Source organism: Orbicella franksi, chromosome 2 (genome assembly GCF_964199315.1).
Source record: "Orbicella franksi chromosome 2, jaOrbFran1.1, whole genome shotgun sequence".
Taxonomy (NCBI): Eukaryota; Metazoa; Cnidaria; class Anthozoa; order Scleractinia; family Merulinidae; genus Orbicella; species Orbicella franksi.
Window position 1 is genome coordinate 15,601,606 of NC_138146.1, and position 19,341 is coordinate 15,620,946.

Sequence of the window (19,341 nt, forward strand, 5' to 3'; positions counted from 1 at the left end):
TTAATTCTCATTAATGGTTACCATAGATTTCCTTTAATTTGAGACCAGAGAAATTCAGTACTGATAGCTTCACCCCCGCCCCCTCTGCACGCATGTCAGACTTATTGCCCCTCCCGCCAAACCATCACTATTGTACTTGATAGTTCCCGTGCTAAACCCAAAGTTGCAAAGAAAACCAACCAATGACTGATGACAAACTTTACACGAGTCTTTCAGCCAATACCATTATGGCTAAACGGACCAATCACGTTCAACGGACCAGACTTATAACATCATCGACTGACAAACACTATTCACTTGACTCTGAAGATGACTTCCGCTCAGGTTGTCGAAACGTCAGTCACCAACAACAGTTCTTTTCAGAACTACACGCACCCGGACGATCACACTATACGAACTATTGATACTTCTGGGTTCAAACTATTTATAAAGAAAACTGTGTTGTGGAGCGTGGCCCATAATATTCTCTTTGACTGCTTTTTAGGAAAGCGCAAGCCCCGCCAAAAGGGTCTTTCAGCGTATGAGATGGGGAAACCAATCGGATCTGGAGGATTTGGCGACGTTTATGCCGCCAGAAGAAAGAGAGACAATCTACCGGTAAGCAAAGTCTTTTAAGTATCTCTCGGTTCAGCGACCATCATTACCGCTACATAATGAGGGCAAAGTTGTTATGATGTAGAAATTATGAATTATTGTCACTCTTACGTCAAAATACATGGGTTATCAGTCAAGATGGCTTGATATTGGCCAATGCTTATGGAGAAAGAGACGGAGTCAATATACAGCCATCTTGACAATAATGGAAAAAGAACACAATTTTCTTGCGGGACACAGCGAGTAATCCCGAGCGGGCAGCGCCATCTTGTCCGCGCGGGTAGCCAATCACAACGCAGGATTCGGTTCATCTTGTCCGCTCACTGAGCTTGCCATATAATCAAATGTGTTCTTATCTAAAATGTATACGTAAGTTGTGTATTAAATAATAAAAAAAATCATATAAAGAAAATTACTCCTCGTACTGGAATAACCAGAATATAATGATCGATACTTTTTTGTAAGCTTGGTAATTAGTCACACATTTACGACTGGAAGACAAGTCAGATAGTTCAACTTATTGGTTAATTCTCTCTGTAGGTGGCCATCAAGTTTGTGAACAAGAGCAGGGTCAAGAACTATAGAGTGGTAAGTTGGAATTTTATTTGCCGGTCCCGTACATCGTTCTTAGTATTAGTTGTTCGAAGTTTCTTGATCATGTTATGAGAATCCGGATGTTGATCTCTAGCAGGCGTAAAACTTTCAAGAGCTCACAGCTGACAGGAAAGTGAAGAACTGGAAACTAACTGCAAATGAACTGAAAACTTAAGAAAACGACAGCTGGATAAATTGAACTTTAGGTATTGCACAAATAAAGAGGAAAAATTTCGAATGAGTAAAAGAATTGCATGAATGTCAATTTTGTTTGGTTCTTCTTCCTTTATTAACTTAAGTCCCTTGGTTTTGTTGGAATTTCGTAACTATTGCTGTGTAATGCTGGTAACAAATGCAAAGAGAGAACGGTTCCCAAAACACTTTTCTGTTAAGTTTTTTTCTCATAAATCAAGAAATCAAGTTTTTTTTTTTGTATTTCGAAGAGAGAAAAGCAACGATGCAGTAAATTACAATCTGGGTGACCTTTACCCTCCCCTCCCTGGTTGTAACATACTGAATGAATTTGACTTATTTAAGTACCCTTGCCCCTCCCCTCCCTTATTGCAGATCAATGGTCGACAGTTCCCAGCTGAAGCTTTCTACCAGCGCCATGTTCACCACCCGAACATCATTGAGCTGCTGGACGTTTTCACCCACGAAGACAACTTCGTGTTTGTCCTCGAGCGTCCGGAGAAGTCTTCGGACTTGTTCGACTACATCGACGAGCGTGATTACCTAGCCGAAGACGAAGGACGTCGGTTTTTCACTAACATCCTGGACGCCGCAATTCAATGCGAGGGATATGGTGTGCTTCATCAGGATATCAAGCCTGAGAATATCATTATTGATTTGTCCAAAATGGAGGCTAAGCTGACTGATTTTGGTCTTGCTAATGACATCCAAGTTGAACCCATCAGGCACTTTGTAGGTAAGGGGTGTACAACAGATGAGAATGCCTTCTTGTGTCACTAAGTGGGAATACCTTTTAACTGCAGGAGAGACCTTCGCGATGGTTTTTAGATAGTTTTTCAATTAATCGATAACTCGAAACCCAAACAATTGCAACCCAAGGAACCAAAGAATGAAAATTTGAAGCACACACGCGAAACCTAGACAATGCTAGATACTGGCTAAAACAAACCAAAGTAACTATTCCAAATTTCAAACTCTACTCCCCGGATTGTACTTTGAGCACAGACTGATTTTAATAGGGTCAAGTCCTTAGTCAGCATGGGTGTATGAATCAGTAATCACAGGAGCCATAATCGGGGAAACCGATTTATGGCTCCTGGTATTCACTGAGACCCACAGTACAAGGTTCTCCATGAGCGTTCTCCGTAGAACCTCTCAAATTCGATCCGAAATACTTCAATTCTTCGATTCACTACTCTGTCTAGCTCTGAAAAAGGTAAAGGATCTTCCTTTGTCTCACTTTTTCGACAAACTTTACGGCAACTTACTTATTTTTTGACTCTGTTCTTTTCAGGCACTCAGCACTACTGTCCACCTGAGTTCTATTCTCACCACTGTTTCCTTGGTAGCCAGGCCACCGTGTGGCAGCTTGGCTTCCTATTGGCTGAGATGTTGACCGGCGAGATGCCTTATGTGAAGCCCCGTATGGCTTTGTACATGCATCCATCCATCCCTAAACACATCTCAAGGGGTAAGAAGATCTTTACTACGATTGTTAGTTCTGTAAGAATGTTGCCATGGGCAACTTTCCTCGTTTCCAATGGTAACAATATTTTCGTCTACAATACAATTTCGGGCGCTCTGCTGCTAATGACGTCGAAGGCCAACAAGTTGCCACTACAAAGGGAACCAGTTGCCCGTGACAACAACACAATTTGAACGGTAAAACCTGGTCACCAGACTTCCGTCGTGTCTTACCCATCTGATAATCGTAGGAATGTTGAGATAAAAAGGATGTTACTGGATTTAAACGTTTTCTTATGAATTTTGAAAAGTAATCGTATTCAAGTGATTATCTGTTTTCTTTTGTTCCGCGTTAGAACTGAAAACATTGTCGATTTTTTACAAAAGATTCATACTCGAGTGTACCAAAATATGATCGTTTTTGCTTTCTTTCTCGAAATAAAACAAGTGTTTCATTCCCATAATCTAGCGATTGTTAATTGGTTGTTTCCTCTCTTTTTCACAGAGGCTCGAAGTTTAATTTCATGGATGCTGTCAAGAGATCCGGATGCGCGCCCGACCCTGGAGCAGGTCAGGCGCCATCCATGGATCTACAAACGTCACTGAGGCGCATGTCCCGGCCTCCCATGAGCCGGGCATGCGCAGCAGGTACAGGGAGGCACCTGCAAGAGCAAGGAAGAATCCAATTGGTTCCAAGCCTCCCGGGAAGTCAACATCAGGATCGTTTGCCAGCGGTTCCCGTCAGCTGGACTGCAACAAGCACTGAAGGCATCGGCCAAGGAACAATGCAACTCACTTCCAAGCCTCCAAATCATGTAATATAAGTGCCATTTGCAAGCACAGAAGACACTAGTCAATGAACAATCCAACTCAGTTCCAAGTTTCCAAGTCAGATGACATAAGCGCCATTTGCCAGCGCTTTCCATCAGATGTGCATGTGTAACAGGTCCAGAAGATACCGGTCAGGGAACAATCCAACTTAGTTCCATTCCTACTGGTGAGATAATAACAGCACCGTTTGCCAGCGGTTTCCATCAGCTGGACATATGCAACAGGTACAGAAGGCACCGGTCAAAAAAAAAATCTAACTCAGTTCTAATCCTCCAGGTGAGATAACATCAGCGCCGTTTGCCAGCACGAGCAGCTCCCATCGGATGGGCATGTGCAACATTTACAGAAGATCAGCGTCGTTTACCAGCGGTTTCCATCAACTGGACACGTGCAACAGGTACAGAGAGCAACTGTCAAGGAGCAATCTTGTTCTAGCAAAGATCAGCTTCGTTTTGAAGGTGACATAGGCCAGCGGCATACCATCAGTCGGGCATGTTCAGATACAGTAAAGCAACTGCTGAGGGACATCACATCTTATTCTAGACCTCCAAGAAAACGCCAATCAGCTCCGTTTCAGAGAGAGCAGAAGCTAGTGGTTTACCATCATCTAAGCATGTGCAGGTAAAGGAGGGCACAGCTTCAGAACCATCAGAAATTGTTTAGATCCTTCAAGAAGGAAAGGATCAGCGCCTTCTCAACGGTAAACACATGCCAGTGGTTTACCATAAGTCACGTACTGGTACAAGGAGGCACTGCTAACGAACATCGAATCTTGTTTCCTATACTCCAGCTGAAAGCAAATGTCAGGGACATTTTAACACTAAAAACCCATGCCAGCGCTTATCATCAGCTGGGCAGGTAGAAGCACTAGGAACGCTTGAAGCCGACTTCGATGCAACAGACCACGTCACCGAAACCCTCTATGGACTTTCTTGTAACTTTAACACTCTACAAATGATGACATTTATTATCATAAGTCCTAGAACTTTTAATCAGACGCTAAATTTCGACCTAAATTTAATGTCAGTTTGTTCAATTTGAATCTATGCCGGCGCCACCATTTTGCTGCAAGTAGAGGCTAATGATATGGAGTTGGATGCAGCTTGACTTGAATAAAGTCACTACTTGCAGCAAATGGTGACGAGACTAACTCTATTCTATATCAGTTCATTAGCTATACTACATACTGCTCTAATTAGCTTATGCCTTGCTAAAAAAAAAAAAAAAAAGCAGTTCGTCGATCTTTCTTATCAGAAACATTTAGAGTCGGAGAACAAGCACCACAGGACGCGTAAGCCGTGGTCCTGAGATCAATAACAACGTGTTATGATGGAATACGAGAAACACCCAGTATTGTTTTTCTATCACCACAATGTGTTTTCTCCTAATGTGAGCCTTCTTAGCCTTAGCTATCAAAGTAGAATCTCTTGGATACTGGCATTCGATTCTCTTAGAAAATGACTCGACTTTTCCGTCGTTAGTTATAATGACGAGGACGACAAGGCAAAATGGGGAAGGAAACTATTTTGATTTTTCCAATCCCCATTCCCCCGTTCCCCTTTCCCCCGATTTCCCCTACAAGTTTCCTCCCCGCCTCCTTTTACAATCCGTCTTTTCGAGCCATTTTTTAAGGAGGTCGAAAGTAGGAACTCCAGAGACTTTACTTCCTTGTCCTTTTCTCATAACGGACAGAACCACTGGGTTAAAATCGCTCAAATTGTGAGAATTAAACACAGATGAAGGATAAAAAACAACACTTAGCAAAATTTAGCCAAATTTTGACCGAGAAATTATTGAGCCTGCAGTTTTCACCGGGCCAAACAACAAGACGTCTAGAGCATTCGGAATGCCAGTGGTGTTTGGACTTTATTCCATGAATCAGAAACTTTTTCATCATGCTTCTTCTTTTACCAAAACCGGCTCCATACGAACTTTTATATTCATTAACTGGCAGTGCAGTACTTTTGAAGTTTTTTCTACACTAAAGTTCAGATCAATTCAGCATTGAAATAATCTATTACAGTCACCTTTGATAATCAGCTTTTAAAAAGCGTCAGTGATGCATTAAACATTGTCTTTAAAAAAGTGATGATGCATGTTATTAAAAAAATATGTTGCATTGCAATCCTTGTTTGTCATAAGATTTGTTTGGGTTTAAGCTTTGCACACCCTTTCTTAAATCGATGATAAACGTTTGGTCTGGTCTTCGTTTATCTTGGTAACGATTTCTACGTTAGTTTATACAGAGAAGAAGAAATTTCACCAGAGCACTCAATTTAACTACTGTTCGTTTTCTTTACGAAGTTTCCCGTTAGGTTTTTCCAGTTTTTTCGTGCCGGGTATTAATTATCTCTCTTTCTTTTGCTTTAAGCTGTACACACCCTTTTCCAATCCACTCTCACGGAAAAGATTTCAGATAATTATGGTACCAATATCATACTTTAATTGGCCATTGTCCTTTTGGGGTCTTATTTAAACAGTAGCAACCCGACATGACATAAAATTCGAAGAGAGCTTTTAGATAAGAATGTTCGCCTGCAAACTAGTTGTGCTGCATGACATTTGCAGACTTCAAACTGCATGTTGGTCGAAATAGCTGCTATTTGTATTGACAGATAATTTCAACTTTCTGCCCTCGATTTGAACTATTTGCGATCAATTTCATCTTTTTGCACGTGCACTGTTTGGGATTAATTGACGTACTCTTGGCCAATCAGCATGCTGAAATATTTGCAATGGCGAAATGACGAAATGGCACCACGGGTAAGAGCCAATGTGAGATGCAGGGTTAACCCTATTCCAGTTGAGAGCTGTAAACCACTGTCAAACCATTCATTTAAGCTGGACAGTAGTGCTATTTCGTCATTTCGTGTTTTAAACAGACCCGCCGGTTAACATAAATATCACTCAGGTTAGCTTGTTTATGGTTAGCTCTCGGTAATAGAAATGGGAAAATGATATTAGTTAGAAATTAAGATGAGCCATCTGTACTCTGCAAATGTCATACGCCGGTCTTGCGGGTACATACAGCTTGCAAAATAATGTTATTCTGTGATTAACTTTGCCGGGAAGATAATTGAACCAAAATCAAATTGATTGCAAGGTTGCGCTCTTCAGTATTGTTGTTAGCAACCATTCAGGCATTGTTATTTACTTTTGAGAAAAAAATCCGGAAGAAAACAAAGGAGGAAAGAAAGATGTTTCTCACAAAACCTTTTTCTGCTTTTTCGAACAAATTCGCGCACTTTTTCATAATTTGCATTTGACCAATAATTCTTCATACATTATGCAAAATTAATTTATTCAAACATTTCTGCACGTGTTGGCTTGTTCCGTTTCAAAATGGAGTAGTATAGGGGAGTTTATGGATTGGGAAAACGTTTCTGTTTTACGTGGAGTTGGAATGTTTGAGAAACTCACAAGCTGCGAAAGAATACGAAATACCTTTCGCCTTGTCTGGACAATGCATTTTTTAATAGGCAAAATCAAGGTAAGTCCTAGCAAACGAATGCCCTTCAAGTGATTTCGAAACGCCATAAGTTTGCAACAAGCATTTGGATTTGCAAGCCTGTGGATGGTTCCCTTTCTCATAATGGGCCTGAAATATAATATTACATTCGTTTAGCTGTTTAAATTTAGTTTTTTTGTGGCTTGGAAAATTTGTTTTGGTCTACCAGCTCAAATGGCACACATCGATCCAATGTACATGTACGAAAAAAGCATGGCGGCTAAGTACGTTCCGGGGGGGAGGGGGGGACTACCTATAATGGCCCATACGGGAAGGATCCGCCCGTAAGGGATACCGTTTTCAGGCTTCAAGTATATGAAAGAGTAGTTATTTCACAAGTTGAGGTATATGAATGGGTAGGGAAATCTGTCATTTAGTTATCTAAGAGGGCTTTTGAACAGACCACCTTGTGGCTTTACTAGGCATTGCATGAAAATGCATGAACAATGTTGACACTTTGTGTCTTCATTAGTGGAGCGACTATTCTGAATTTTAGATTGTAAGAGTTTTAACAAATACTCTGCTGTGGTGATCATTTCTAATTTTCTTGATTTAATTCATTTTGTCCAGATTTCCAATGTCACTGGAAAGAATACATAACTCTTACATGTGCTCTTTAAAATACCTCTGTCATTGCTTTGTGGATGATTCATGATGATGGAGCAAGGCGTAAGGATTGGGAAAAAGCAACTCTTTCATTGCAACAGGTGAGTACAGTTTCTCCTCTAGTGTTCCAAAACAATCCCTTAATTTCCAGAAATTTCGGGTTTTTACCATGGAGATTCTTTTAATTTCCCACAGAGTGGGTGTAACACTGTCCTCTCTGATAACTAACAAGAAAGGATTGATTTATTTTGCTTTTTCCAGCAGTTTCTGGATGGCTGATTCATCTACCTAAAAGAGGCAAACTTGACAACTGTAAAAGAATGGAGTTATCTGTGTCATAGCAAGTGGTAAGTACAGTTTTCTTTTTCAGTTAAATTAATCAGTCATATTCCTTATTTTCCTGTGGACTCTCTGAATTTTCTCTTTAAATTATTTATTTTGTATAAGTTTGTTGTGAGAATTCTTAGAGCTTCCCCTTTGATGCAGCCTTGTTTCGTGCCTGGTGGATGGCACAAAGCAAAGCTGTCAATGTAAAGAACTGAATTTGTTTTGTCTTTGTAAAAACTGGTATCCAGAACTGACAGAAATGTTTTTGGAAATTTCAGTCATAAATTTGATTGTGCAGTGGTGATTGTTTCCTTGTTAAAAGAACTGCCTCATCCCTTCTCTGTTTAGACCTCAGAGGGAAACTGTCTTCTATAATAATTCTAGAAGACAGTATAGCATTTCCAAACAAGTGGTTGATGCACTCTGTTTTTGGATTTCTATGTCAATCTTTTAAAATCCTGCTACCAACCACAGAGCAAAAGACATTCAGAAAAGGTGTCTTTCAACCAGGGGCAGTTGGGGACAACTGACTGCTAGTGCATAATATCAAGTATTTTGCCCTGATCTTCAATATCATCAGGAATATTACAGTTCTTTAATACAATGTAATTAAAATACTTCTAAATGTTCAACAGTTTTTGGATGATGCCTGATGATGGAAGAGGCTACAAAAGATTGGGAAAAAGCAATTCTGTTTTATTGCAACAGGTGAATACGGTTTCTTCTCTAGTGTTTGCAAACATGTTTACCTGTATTAAACTGGCAGTCTCATAAGGAACTGTACACGGGATAGTCTCCTTTCTGGCTGTTAGCTGTACTTTTGTTGTCATGCAATTCCTCTTTCCAAAGAGAAGGGAGAAGTGCAGGGCACAGGCCAAATGGACCGCCTGTGATCAGAACTTTGCCCAGCTGCTTGATTTATAATTTATATTGATAGTACTCTTGCGTTCCCATGCTAAATATTTCCCTGAGGCTGTTAATAATACAGTGTATAAACAGTACGTCCCTCTTCTAAAATATTTGATATTTAAGCTTATTTCAACTCATAGAAAACACGATTTTGCTGATTATAGTACACGTTTCAGTACCGATCAGAAGAAACCTAACAGGGAACGCTTGACTGAACGCGTTCTGTTTCCGTTCCACACGCGTCCCCGTTCTTGTTCTGTATCCGTTCTGTATCTGTTCTGTATCCGTTCTGTATCCGTTCCGTTCCTGTTCTGTATCCGTTCTGTGCTGTTCTGTTCCCGTTCTGTTAGCGTTCCATCCGTAAGTGTTCTTGGAACTTGGTGAGAGGAACGAGGTTTCCGAGAACTCGTTTACAAGATTAGCGCCACTCATTTGCATTTCATAAAATGGGTTAAAACTGTTGCCTTTATGCGAGAATACGGACAGGAAACTTACATTTTCGTGAAAATATGAGTCCAGTTACTCGAAAAATACGGGAAGATGGTATTGTAACTTCAAGGCCAGTTTATAGTAAGTCTTTTTCCGGGTAATTCCTTTTTCCAAAACAATACGAAGCGACTGGCAATCTGTGTGATTGCCCGAGGAAGGGAAGAAGTAAACCAGCTTGCCAAGCGCTTTTAACACCATCGATGAAAAAATGCAAGCAAAAGACGAACTTTGGGCTCTTGTATTTACACGAATACTTTTAGTAAAGATTTAACATTGAAGTATCGGCGAAAACTGTGCGGCGAATGCGGCAGTAACTTGGCTGGAGGACTCGAGCGGTGCAAAGTATTGACAAAAAGCCAAAGTGAGCATTTTGTGATACTTTTACTGACGTTATTTTCACAGGCGAATTTTCAGTAAAGACTGAACGTTATCCTCGCCAATCCTTCCGCAAAGTTGGTCAGCAACACCGTAATAAAAGTCGACCAAGACATCGATGTTTTGTTTTGTTTCTCTAGCTCTTCACGAGGAAACCTTTCAATCCCAGTCTAACTCAACTCGTCCATCCATTTCCTTATTTGGACATAAGTTGAGCTTGTTGACAATAACAAAATGGCCGCAATGAACATGAAATGGACAAGAAGATGCAGGGAAGATGCTTGCTTAGTGCGTGTAAAAAGAAATAAAAAAAGACATAAGATGATTTGTTCTGTCACTTTCTCAAGATCGCCGGCTGGACAAAAATTGACCGAACATGTATTTAAAGTTACATCGTTTCCAAATCCTTGGTAAGCACTCTGATAGCGTAACTTACTACCATGTGTTCTGAAGAACGCGCTCTCTTACAGTTTGCGTTCTGGAGAATGCTTTTTTCCATTTTTGTGATTCGTAACTGTTCCGTATCCGTTCCATTTCTGTTCGGTATCCGTTCTGTATCTGTTCTCTATCCGTTCTGTACCCATTCCGTTCGCGTTCTTGTACCCGTTCTGTATCCGTTCCATTCCCGTTCGCAAATGCGTTCCCTGTTAGGTTTCTTCTGATTGGTACTGTATCTCCCTTTTATCTTCAAATTGCGAAGCAAACTCGCCCAATGCAGTGTTCTCCACAGATTTTAAACTAATCAGCTAAAAATTAAAGTAGCCAGCGCTTGCAAATTGAGTGTCCAAAGGACACGAGCTTCTAGGGGGATACAGGGCCATGCTCCCCCATGCTCCTTGTGGCTGGAGATAAGATCTGACTTGTTTTGGGGGCAACTGAGACAAGAAAAGATGTGTCAGTTTTGGTCAGTTTTTGTCCCATTTTTATGGAAATTTGACAGCCACAGTCATGGTTGCATCCTCAAGAGGGAGTTGCTGGGTACTTGATGAAGCTAGTGGAGTGGGGGTAAAAACAGATGACTTTTACTGGCAAGTGTATGAAATGAACGAAAAGGTTGTTTCAAAGAAAGTCACTTTCAATTGACAAAATTGAAGTCCTCTATTTCCATGCCTTTTTATTTTCATTCCAAGATATGCAGAAACAGATGTGTGTTAGGTAACTGTTTAGTGCCTTTTAGCAACTAGCAGTGAAATGTGAACAAAACTATTAGAGTTATCAGAGACTTGAGAATCATACGGGGATGAAGTTATCTTGAACAAACCAGCAAATTTAACATCGCGCGATTGAACAGCTGCTTGGTCGGCAATCACATGGAGATGTATGTGAACTAAAAACCTGGTATAAACTTATCGATTTCTGTACGTTCCTTTGAAATGAAGAAGCTTGTTATTTTGACTTTCCATGGATTTTTGCTTGGACATTCCTGATTTCACAAAAATTTTCTCGTTGAGTATGTTAAGTTGTTTGTACCATGTGTTCTTTGAGAGATTAACTTGGAGTATTGAATCTACAAAATAGGCAGACAGAATTGGAACAGAATCGGGGCAAATTAGTTGTAGTCTGCATTGACGGCTTTCGGCCAATGCACAAGTAACAATCCTACATGCCTGTCTTTGAGTAACTAACAGAACATTTTGCATTCTCATCCGTCTATAACACTACATAGCAACTGAAGGCTTTCGTGCAAAAAGGGCGTACATGTATATACGTGTAACATTTTGGGCCGATTTTTATTTTTTGCAGTATCGAGCTAATTTTTGGTAGACTGACTTGTTTTGACATGAAAAGCATTGTTATGTAATTGTTTTTGTTGATTTGCGCTTCATCTTCGAGAAATAACGTATGCAAAATACAAAAAACTCAGTTTTCCAAGGGTATCTTTTGGAGATCTTTTGTTGAATGAAAACAAAAGAAACCTTTCGTTTTGCTAAACAATGAGGTTACTGAAGCGTGGCATTTGCCGCTAGTTTTATTATTTATATAATTACGCTATTCTCTTACTGTTGCTTCATTAGCGCAAGTGAATAAGGCGCTGAACGGGCTGGATTCGAGTTTGTTTTGTCGTGACACCAGTTCGATTTTTTTTTTTTTCCGGTCTATTTTTCTACTTCTTTCTGAAATAAAAACATCTATTTAAAAAAAAACTGTGCTGTTGAAGCTGCTAAAAGTATCTGTTTAAGTTCACGTCACGTCCAAGTCCACCTTCTAAGGATTCGCTCCAAAAGATGCCGCTTGGAAAACTGAGTTTTTTTGCATACGTTATTTCTCGAAAATGAAGCGCAAATCAACAAAAACAATTACACAACGATGCGAGTAGCCAACAAGTAGCCAGCAAAAAGCTGGCCGAGGGCTCTTCTGTAGTACACTGCCAATGATGCACTGCAGTAAGCCCACTTAGATGTGTACAAATTGTGTGACAAATAACTTATTACATTTTTCTTAAATTAATACTTCTTAAAAAAGAAACTTCAACGAAAGAGCCTGTTTTAATTCATCAGCACTGTTTTCGAGTTGAAAACCTTTTTTTGCATAATGAAATATTAAATGTAGTTGGACCTCATTTCCCTGCAACAGTAAATGGTCTGAAATTGACTGTAAAATCCAAGTACTGCAGAACTCGGTGATTCACGGTTCATTGTTATTGGTTTAAAGCAAAAACAGTTTTGAAAATACAGTATATTTGGAAATGTTCTTTTTTTTTTCTGTTTCTTGCTCTGCATCTATGAAGTTTGAAGGAAGTATACAATTATTTCTCAGCCCAGCCCAACTGGCACCAGAAAGCAACAAATTATAGATAGTCATCTCAATCAGTTTGTGACACTGTAACTGATCGGAGCGATGTTTATTTTGATGACAAAATGTAGCTGCTTTCTTGGAATTCAAGGTTAACGCCCTTGTTGGATAAGCTTGTAGTGAAAACACCTGCTGTTTCTTTGACGGAATTGACTAAATCGCACCAACTGCTATAGATAGAGCAAGAAAATATCCCTTCCATGATGATGAAAGGCTGAAGATGCAATGTTCTGATGAATTGATCATCTTCGGAAGTCCGTGGTGGACAAGTACCTTGAGTCTTTTTAAGATCGTTGTAATAAACGATTTATCTATCTATCTAAGAGAGCAATTTATGTATCTAGAGGGTTAATTTTTGTTCCTTTACTTTCAATTTGTCTTTAGAGCAGCTCAAAAGTGGTTTTTTTCTTATAAAACCTAGTTAAATATGCTTGAAATAGCTCAGGGAAAAAATTGCATAATTTGCATGATTTACATGTATTGCCTAATAGCCTGTTCTTATCACATAATCAGCCGCAAAATTTTGCATATTAATTTATTTTTTTTATCGCACCCTATAAGAAGGTCTGCAAATAAAAGTTGCAAAGAAGACTTTACATTGGCCTAACCTACTAGAATAATAAAATATCTACCAATTATAACAGTTCCAGTGTGTAAGTTGCACCAAGAAACTATTACCTCTGAATCACCCTGGGCAATACAGCAAACCATTCAAACTAAATTAATGATATTCCAACTCTGGGTGAGCCAGGAATATGGCCACTGGGGCTTTTGGTATCGGGACAACCTTTTACTCCATACATGTATCCAACTGACTTTTCAGCTATAACTTCATAAATCAATCTTCCATCATCATTTGGCAGCGCTAAGCAAAGAAATCGCGTTAGTTTTAATGTAGAACAATTTATTGTAGAAAACTGCAAATCAAAGATTTTAAGTTTTAAGCATTGACCCAGGGTTTTTTAATTGAAATAAAGCTGTAGGAGGAGATTGCAAAGCAGGCAGAGGACTGTTTGGTTGCGATAAAGTCGGCTATGTAGGGAAGGCTGAGTGACAAAGTAGGTTACCCCCTGCTGCATGGGGGAATGGGGTGCTGGCCCTGGAAAAGTTTGAAAATCTGTGAGCCATGACTTGGATTCTGGTGCAATTTTAGTGCCCCAAAAAGATTTTGTTGGATGCCTCTGAGTCACAGAGGGCACATCATTGCCAATGAGTTAGATGAGCGAAAACGTCAGTCTGATGAGATGGCAGCTATATAGCGCTATATATAGTGTTAAGGTTTATGCAGCAGGTTACCCAGAAAAATTCTCAGATTTTCTCAGCTCGATTTTGCACAAGTAAACATTTCTGGTGCCACAAGTATTTTTTGGCCATACTGTATTAGGATGTAGGCAAATGTTGTTGATATTTGGGACAAGCCAATCAGAACACTTTTCCTGTGGGACTCAAAGCATTGAACAAGATTATCCAGGTTGTTTTTCAGTGTTTAGTCTTTCTGGCGTGGGATTAATCCTTTATTTCGGTTTAATTTTTTGCCTGAAATATTTTTTATTTAAGGGGTATGAAACTTGGATAGGCTCATCAAGACCCGAGTTGTTTTCTGGAATAGACTTGAGTGTGTGTGTGTTGTTTATTCGAGCAAAAGCACTCTTTCATTGGTCAATTTTAACTGTGTTGACAGAGTCAAAGGAGCTCAAATTGAACCAGCGAGTGCACTTTGTGAGTGGAGTTCTGAAAACTTCAAGCGAAACAAATATTTAGTGACATCGTGTCTAGATACCCAGCAGCCGGGAAGTGTTTTGAAAAAACTAGCCTACTTGGCAGTCTGAAATTAATATAGAAATCCCATGGAATAATTCATTTAATTCTTCTTACAACTGTACAGTAGATCTTTGTTTAGCCATGTCAAGTGATTCCAGTTATTATTTTAGCTTTTTACGAGCTTGGGCATACCATAAAATCTCGAGGCTTCGACACAGAAAATTTTCGTGCTCTGACTCTGGAGTCAACTCGTATAGAATAATGCCTTCAAAAATCACAATCGAAACCGGCTCAGAGAGTACTCAATATTTGTTCAGAAATGCCGAGTGATTCTAAACAATGTTTTGGTTTTTTGATGGACAAATTCTCTTAGCCTCGGCATACTATAAACATCTTGCCTCATGTCACGGGCTCGGTTGTTCAAAAAACTAGACACCCGGTGGTCAAAAATTCCTAGATAATCAATTCCAGAAATGCTGAGTGATTCTAAATAACGTTTTGGTTTTTTAGTGGACAAATTCTCTTAGCCTCACAATACTGTTACAATCTTGTCTCTTGTCATGGGCATGGTTGTTCAAAAAACAAGACACCCAGTAGTAAAAAATTCATAGATAATCAGTTCTGAAAAAATTATAATTGTTAGTATCAATTGAAACCTCCTGATAGTATTTCTCATGAGTATTTTGATCTTTGGTCAGAAACACCAAGCAATTTTATACAATGTTGTTGGGTTTGCAAGTCACAAATAGTCTGAGCTTTGTGTGACTGACACTCACAGGCACAGTTTTACAAAAAAGTATTTACCCAGTAGTCAGAAGTTATTTCCATTTTTTCACCATAATTTCCATTGAAACCTGCTGAGAATGCTTGACCTCTGTGTAGAAATACCATGGGATTTCCGAACTTATCAGGCCTCTACATTGAATTGTTCCCCTGGCCTCAGCATGGAAGCACATAACACGATGAAAGTTCACCACAGATTGCGTGACATTGTTGATAGGTACTGAGTGACTGCGGAGATTTGCAGTTCTTAGAACTGTTGGCTAAGCTATGTTAACAAGTAGCTTATTCGATATTCGACAGCCAGTTTTTTGAAAAAGTGTGTTTATAATAGATATGAATTTCAAAAATAAAACGTTCATAATAGTCAAGTACTTAAGCTTGTGGTTTAATAGTTTTGACTGCCAGGTATCTGGGTTTTTGAACAACCATGCCTGTGCGTCAAGATCAAGACTTAATCTATAGTATGCTGAAGCTAATAGAATTCATCCACTACAAAACCAAAACATTATTCAGAATCGCTTGGCATTTCTGAACAAATATCTACATCAAGAAAGTTGTGCTGTACGTATATACGTGTAAGAAATATAACTTCTTTCTCAAAATTAGACTGTTCACAGTCTCTCTATTTATGCACGTGAAGGAAAAAGTGAGCGGAGTGAGCACGAAGCACGTGGGAGTGGGGGATGGGGTATGTGAGCAGAGAGAGCAGTAAGTCAAGTCAAGTCTCAAGTGTCTAGTTATCTCCTGACTCTATCTGTGTGTTCAACGATGGAATAAAAATACGAGAAAACAGAGGGCTGTGAACAGTTTACTCAAAATCACCTAAATGACAATAGTTTTCTCAAATTTTAAACATTTCAAACAAATCATAAATAAATTATACTGAAGTTGACTTTGGAACACGTGGATTAATTTAGATTCACTTATGCTCTAATCCTGTCCATGGTTTTCTCTCCAATATGGAGCAGCAAATAACTGACTCTATTTTGCTTTTACAACAGTTTCTTGATGATTGTATTACAGATGGATCAACTCACAAAAGAGGGAGTGGAAAAAAAAAATCTTTGAATAATGGCAATGGTGAGTACATTTCACAGCTAACTTTTAATTATTACAATAAAAGCCTGATTTTATTCTTTACCATGTTTTCCAGGTACTTAATTATAGATCCCCAGTTCCTTGTAAAGCTCCCTGTGACGTCCAACTATTTAAAATTTCACACTAAGATCAGTCAGAGCTTAAGCATGTCCTATGGATATAAGGTGGTGCTCAGAATGTGGGAGAGTTTGTCAAATTGTCCATTACTGTGTCGTTAATTCCAACTTAGAGTAAGGTTCTCTCCTGTGTAATACTCTGCCTTGCTTGGCATGACGTGTTCTCTGTAGATGCGCCAGTGTCGGATCAGTTTAATTTAATGACCATGATAGAAATCTGATGAAATTAACAGTGAATAATATTTTGGCAACATGACTGTTAAGGGAACTGTCTCTGGTGGCGTATATTTTTTAAGAAAATGGCCAATTGTCCCAAGGAGATTGAAAGTGTATGTAACCTGGTTTAGTTTTTGTTTTAGCCGTTATTTTAGAAAAGAAAATCCATTTACAATAAATGCTTTCTCATAGAAAGATGTAGGCCACATGCTTTGAGAACTTGTACAAAGAAATTTGAAGTCTTGTGCTAACAAAGGTACATTTCACGTTGAGAAGTTTACATCAGTATAACTATTAAAACTTTTCATTGACTTGTACAGCTGTAAATAAGGACTGGATTTCCCGAAAGGGGAGGAAGGTTTTGCCAACCAAAATTTGAAATTATTGAGTTGACCTGGAATTTCCAGAAGGAGGTGGAGACGTTTTGATTTGAAGGGAGAGATAAACTGCACCTGTTCCTCAATAGATGTCTCAGTGAATTTGATATACCTGAGATAAAAAAATATTTTAAGAGATGGTTACAGATGTCCAGGCTAAATGTTTTAGGAGAAAAATGGTATTGTTCAAAAGTATAATCATTGCTTGAAAACCACTGACATCAGTATTGTCAGTGTGATGAAACATGTCAGAGGTAATGTACCTTCCGTTCAACTCCAGCAATTGCTGATTGAAATTGCCTTTCTCACACAGTGCCAGCATCTAAAAGAAACGTTTTAGTGGGATTGATCTTAAAAAGTGTTGGTTTAGGAATTCAAGGAGGAGAACTTTGGCTATTTATTGATATTTACATGTAGTTAACTTAGTAACTTTTGTTTTGAACAAAATCATCAAACGGAGAGGTGTTTCAAAGATAAGTTATTGTCTTGACATACCACGAAATTCACAAAACTAATTTGGAAGAATATTGCAGTCAGTGAGAAAAATTAAAAAAAAATAGCATTTAACTGTAAAAAGCTTCATGTTGTACAAAAATAAGCGCTTGTCACATTGACAACTTTACCCTGGAAACATGGTGAAACTTTAAATCATAATCTAAGAAACACATATAAGAACCCGAAAAATTATTCAAATACCCAAAGGATTCCCCCCTCACAAAAAAAAAAGATATGAAGAAGTGGAAGGGCTAGGATTGGATGAGTTTTGTGTTCATCCCGTTGAGCTTATACAGGAGTCCTTTGCGTGCACCATCTTATATCCAGACCTTTTAATTCATGACAATCAGGAGAGCCTGCTGGGTGATTTAAGATAACCTTTTCCATATTTTGAGCGTGGTCATACTGCATGAAGACACTGTTTGGACAGCTGTGATAACAACATGAAAATTTAAGCTACCCTCACCCTGACGATCACATCAGAAGAACTACAGATACTCTTGGGTTCAAACCATTTACCTTGAATTGTTTGAAAATTCATAACTTTACCAACTTTGCGATATTTTGAGTACAAACTTGGTGAATACTAAAGAATGATTTCATAAATTTTCACTGATTTGCTTTGTTTAACTCTTTCAAGTATCACCGACTGCTTCAAGTCAACTAAACTTGGCTTAAAGTTGCTATGATTAAGTCCAAACACTTGTATTCTTCAAGATTTTGCTGTTATTTAATCGAGTGATTTATTTCGCATATTTAAAGAGACTTTATTCATCGAAAAGTTCGAAAAAGGTACCAAATTGTCAAAATTACCCATTGCGTTTGGTCAAGTTATAATAAAATAACTATGAAATTAAATTTTTCACAAATCCTCAAGATAATGATTTAAGTCTTTTACGAAGCTATACATGAAATACTGGTAATGAATGGGTTTAATTTCGCCAAGCTGGTATCGATAGTTAGTATGTTTGTTAACTAGTATGTTTGTTTGATTTAAAACAGTATTTACGGACAAAATGCTTTACGATTTACTTATTTGCATTTGATTTTTCCTTCTAGATTCAAAGACGAAGTTCATTGGAGTCACCAAAGAGCAAAGCAAGGCAAAGCAGATTTTAATAAAATCACTTTTAGTAGGGAAAGACCGGGTTAAATGCTGTACTTTTTAAGTGGTCGAGGAACAAGTCTGCAAAATTGCGTTTTTAAGGTAACAAGAAAAAGGTCGGAAAAAAGCCAAGTCTTTTTACGGCAAAATTGTCTTGGATTAAAAATTTACGCTTGAAAGCGAACGAGGAATAAAAAAGTGAAAAAAAAAAAACGCTATTGTAAGTCTTTTGGCGGAAAATTTTCATGGTTAAAGATATTGCAGTTTCACAAGGGACCAAAAAAAAGTCAAAAAAAAAATTCTAAGTCTTTTGGTGGGAAAATGTTTGTAGGTTGAAGACATTGCGCTTTTAAAAAGGGACCAAAAAAGTCGAAAAAAACACTAAGTCTTTTGGCGGGAAAATTTTTCTTAGTTGAAGATATTGCGCTTTTAAAAGGGACCAAAAAAAGTCGGAAAAAAACCTGTCTTTTTGCGGGAAAATTGTCCTTAGAAAAAAAAAGTCTGCGCTTTTGAATGGTGTCATGTTTTGAGTCAAAAATATACTAAGTCTTTTGGCGGGAAAAATCTTGCCTTGTGCAACGAATTTGTCCCATCAAAATTCAAAGTATGTGTTTGATTTCTGGCTAGACTCTGTTCAAAAGTGCAGAATTTTTTTTCTTTTTGGCAACCCTACATAGTCAAAAAATAGTAAAAGAGATAGCCTACATT

General features: G+C 38.6%; 1 long non-coding RNA gene across 5 annotated transcripts; it reads left to right on the forward strand.

The window, feature by feature from the left end:
• The first annotated feature begins 7,013 nt into the window (after positions 1-7,013).
• LOC145478216 (uncharacterized) lies at positions 7,014-18,931 on the forward strand. 5 transcript variants are annotated; one of them, XR_014048209.1, is made up of 7 exons: positions 7,014-7,165; positions 7,754-7,890; positions 8,051-8,136; positions 8,752-8,824; positions 16,228-16,306; positions 16,853-16,912; positions 18,588-18,931. It is a non-coding gene; the product is annotated as an uncharacterized LOC145478216 (long non-coding RNA). The 5 variants fall into 5 exon arrangements; XR_014048208.1 differs by having other exon boundaries at positions 16,250-16,306; positions 16,849-16,912; XR_014048205.1 differs by lacking the exon at positions 16,853-16,912.
• Positions 18,932-19,341: the final 410 nt, after the last annotated feature.